This window comes from Phyllostomus discolor, chromosome 7, assembly GCF_004126475.2.
Source record: "Phyllostomus discolor isolate MPI-MPIP mPhyDis1 chromosome 7, mPhyDis1.pri.v3, whole genome shotgun sequence".
Classification (NCBI taxonomy): Eukaryota; Metazoa; Chordata; class Mammalia; order Chiroptera; family Phyllostomidae; genus Phyllostomus; species Phyllostomus discolor.
In genome coordinates, this window is record NC_040909.2 from 112,866,434 (window position 1) to 112,871,340 (window position 4,907).

Consider the following 4,907-nt stretch of genomic DNA (forward strand, 5'->3'; position numbering starts at 1 on the left):
TTCCCTCATCTGTTAAACTAACAGCTTCCCAGGGGCCCCTTTAGAGCTCTGAAATATTGATACTACAAACCATGGTGCAGAAAAACAAACTCTCTTATTTGAGGCTATGTATAACACCATCTGTTCACTTCCCAGACCTCTTCTGGGCATGACCTTCAACGGGAGGGAGATTAAAGAATACCACCTGTGCTCCGGAGCCTTTATCTTACCACCCAGGGCGCCAGGTCACTAGAGATACAATCCAGATTACATTTAACATCTGTTCCCACGGGAGTTAGCAGAGCGGGAGACCACTGGCAGACACGGTCAGCGCAAGCACAGCCCGTGGCTCCGGAAAGGTGGCTTTAAATCCACATGCAGTCACCTATAAATCCCTCAGTGCAGACAGCCGCCAGCTACTGCCACTTGTTTCGTACTAGTGACGTAACTGCTGTAGCTGCTGGCCACTAGAACGTTTCAGTAATGTTATAAAGAACAGAATCGGCTCCCTTTGTAAGGTTACGTAACTCGAATGTGTGGCCTATCTTTGCCTTTTCTGTTTGAAAATCTGCTGTGTGAGCCCCATGAACACCAAAATTGTTCACTTGGGCCATGAAGGTACTCAGTAATTATTTGTTGGGCAAATACTCCGACAGGTGCCTTTGCGTTATCTCCCTGAAGCCTGGGAAATATGCACTGTCTTCCTTTGACCGAAACTCGGAAGGATCTGGCGACTTTCCCAAAGCCACCTGGCGCAATCCAACAATTCAGACACCGAAAACTCAAGCAGCTTATCTGCCAAGGTCAGAAAATTAGCTTCTTTTTTTGTCATTTTTGTCTGGTTAGCATTTATTGAATATTCTGCTCTAAGCACTTAATGCTTTTATCACATTCAAGAGGTAATGAACTTGTATTATCATCCCTACTTTGCCCATGATGAAACTGAGGGTTGCTAGGTTGAGGGACACACCTAGTGACACACAGGTAAGAGGCAGGGCCGAAATTCAAACAGGGTGAGCTCAGAGGCCACGTTCTAAATTCTTACACCATACTGCTTAATCCCAGATAAGAAACAATTGTTCTCCCACCCCACCCCAACAACCAGAATTTAAATGTTGTCTTTGGAAAACTAACGAAAGGCCAACAGAACAGCTGGTGGAAGCAGTCCATCAGAGGGCAGAACTACATTCTACCTCTCCTTTGAGGATCACTGCTCTTCCGGTGGGTGGTAGGGAACCCACACATGCAGAGGGTGGACAGAGTCACACACAGTTTTCCAGTGAGAGGCAGGCGGGTGCCCCTGAGCCCCGCATTGCTCGAGGGTCAGCTGTAGAGGGATCTCAGCGTTAAAACAGCGACAGCAATCCTGTCATTGACAGCCTTCTGCCAACACTGACAGCAAATGACTTAAGGTACCCACTTCAAGGTCCAGAGATAGAAAAGGACAAAGTGGGGAGTGTCCTCTCAGGCCGCGATGAAAGAAAATCTGTGCACATGAGAAAGAGAAAAGGCAAGCAGGGTAAAACAGAAGTGTTAAGAGACCGAAGCAAGCATGGGAACTTTTCCCTGAGCTATGGCGGTCCCAGCAGTTTTGCATTTGACCATTTAAATCGTGCATCACACTCCTGTGTTCAGTATTAGAAATACATTTACCCAACACGGGCTTTTGCATTCATCATTCAGCTGTTGACACAGACAGGGATGAACATTCAAAACACATCGTTCAACAACCAGCAGGGCACAGGTTAACCAGACTAGACCCTGGGCCACGTGCTGGTGCAGGTCCAACAAACCCGACTCTGCCAGCTGTCACCCTGCTAGTTGCTGGATTCCTCAGAGGCTGGTGGGGGCAGTGGGACGTGGTGGCTGAGGCAGTGGACACAAAACCTGCTTAAAGGAAGAGCATCACTTTAGCATCATAATGCAAACTAAACGCAGCAGGCAGGGAGAAATCCAGCAAAGCCTGTTTGCTCAACTTCCTTCGGTGTCCTGTCCTTTCTAGGGGTCCCAGCAGGAGTTTCTTTATCACAGAAATCCCAGCCCCCTGTCCCCCTTCTCCTTAGTCCAGAGTGGGTAACCCTCAGCTGGCTCAGTGCATTCTTGGGTCTGCATCCTTATGGCACTCTGGCGTGTGCCTTGGACAGTTTCTCCTGTTAATCTGTCTCTGTTAACTGGATTATCAGCCAGGCCAGAAGAACTTAGAAAGGTAGAAGGAAAAATTGTTTTTGTACCATCCATAGTGCATTAAAACTATTTTCTCTGAAACTCAAATTCTTCCTTTTTAACATCTTTTCCCAGGAATTGCACAACAATCCTACAACAGGCAAATTCACTCCCTTAGGCCCATAATTAGGCTTTAAAGACCTAAACAAGAAAGTGCTAGTAAACCTCACTTTCTGTGAATACGCACTCAAACATTTCCATGGAAAAGGAGCAGGAAAGTTGAGCTGTGACCAGGCTCCAGGCCTCCCTCACTCAGAAAGCTTCTGCACACACCATGGACCATGGCATCGCATTAAAGCAGCAGGCTCTGGGGGTGGGGGGAGAAGGCTGCATGGAGGTGGGCAAAGGTGGGGAAAACTGGGGACATCTGTAATAGTGTCAACAATAAAAAAACCCTTAATGAAAAAGAATAAAATGTTTTTTTTTTCTATACAAAAAAAAAGTAGCAGGCTCTCTTATTAGGGCCTTTCATACACAAGCCAGTTAAAATCTGGTTATTTTAAAGAATAGAGGCGTGGCTGAGTTCAGAAGCAGTCTTTGTCAGTAGGTTGACTACTGGTCATAGGAATTTTCCCCTTTAGACAATGCAAACAATCATTTAAAAATAGTAACATTTTGGCCCTGGCTAGTGTGGCTCAGTGGTTTGAGTGCTGGACTGAGAATCAAAAGGTCCCTGATTTGGCTCCTATTGGGGCGCATGCCTGGGTTGCAGGCCAGGTCCCCAGTAGGGGGCGTGTGAGAGGCAGCTGACTGGATGTATCGCTCATCTCTCATGCACTGAGGTTTCTCTCCCTCTTTCTCCCTCCCTCCCCCCTCTTTAAAAATAAATAAAATCTTAAAAAAATAGTAACACTTTGAATTTAAACAGCAAAACCCAAACTAACCAACCCATCAGTAAACAAACCAATCAAAACCAAAAGGAAAACCAGCTTCATGACAGGAATGGAAAAGTAGGGAGTAACACACTTTCTACGTCTGTATTGCCTGAATTGTTAACCACGAAGCATGAACTAGTGTTATAATTGTTTTTAAATTAATTATAATTAAAAACTAATTACTCCCAAACCAGATTCTTACATAACTGAAGTTCCAAAGCATTTAAGAGTTAGGCAAGGCATTTAGCACTGCTGTTTATTCAAAGTATAATGAACGTCAAATACATTATATTGAACACTTGCATCTATCCAGACTGGAAGCCGGGTCCAGCGTGTATTTGTACCCCACACCTTTCCCAGGGAGTGCTAACTTTTGGATGGCCAAGAGCCACAGTTTTGGCTTTTAATATCTACCGTGTGCAGGTACTGCGTGCTAAATGCTCACAACTACTCATAAAGCAGGTAGTTATCCTCATTTTAGAGAGGGCAGCGAGATGTGGGATGAGTTTGCTACTTAACATCGCTCAGAGGCTAGATGGCAGTGATTGATCTGAACCTAGGTTTACCTGACTGAGAAGCCTGTGCTATTTCCTCTACATCAGTGACTCTAACATCTTTTCTTCCTGCTACGACACACATGCCACTTCATGTTCACATGTATGACACACAGATAGGCTGTGTGTAACTTGAACTCTTCCTCTCCCTACGGAGAAAGCCCATTGAAATGCCACTAGGTGGCTGGTGCTCTTGTTGGGGAGCATCATGAACCCACTCTAATTCATAAAACAGCCTATAGACTTGGGTACTTTAAAATGATCAATAGCTAACTTGATTTCATAGCTGGAAACCACACACTAGGATGCTGGGCACCACCCTGGAGAACCACTACATCACTCCTTCAAAGGACACTTTACAAAAGCACTTTAACGGACTTAAGAAAAAGTTCCTCCTCACAGCACTAACCGGAGCTCCTGAACGTGTCCTCCACCACTGACCCATGCAGACGGGTTGCACAGATGGCCTTGAACCCTAGGTCAAAGGAGAGCCAGTGTGAAAGCCTTGTGCTACCATCAAGCCAGAACTTTCGCTTCCAGAAATTCCTTCTAGAAAATAACTACTACATTTCTTTTTACCTAAAATAAAATGAATCCCTATTCACTGTCCAACCAAATCAAATACTCTGTTTTCACGCTACCAATAAAGGCTAGTAAATTTTACCTATCAGAAAACTAAAAACTAAGAGCCTAGGTTAAGATGCTATACCTAAATATGGCATATTTAATCATGTTGTAGTATTTTAGGCCAACATTTTAAGTATAAATTGAGCTTACTGTACCTAAAAAGCGAACACCCTTACACAGTATAGTTTAAACTGTGGGCACATTTCCTACCCAACTACAGACAGGTTTCCCTGGCCACTCGTGCTCTGAAGGGCGGCCTTGACTGTGGAAATGAACATTTGTCATGCGACACGAGCCTACTCCTCACCTGCTCCCTCCTTGCCACCTAGCTTCCACTCCTTCTGTTTTTTCAAAACCACACTACCTTGACCTCAGGAAAGCATTCAGGATGATGATCACTGCTGGTGAGAGTATTTAATCCACACACTGGCACAAAGCAGACACTTCATGAATGAACGAAGGGGAGCTCTTGCCCCTGACTACCCAGCCGTAGCTCTGTCTCCTCTCTCGGGTCCTCCGTGAGCCCGTATTATCCTGGTACTCTCCTTACCCCTTTAACTGCTCTCAGTGACTCTTCCTGTCTACCCATCCTGTAACAGTGAGGGCTTTCCACAGTTTTACACTCAGCTGCCTGTTCTTTTGACTATAC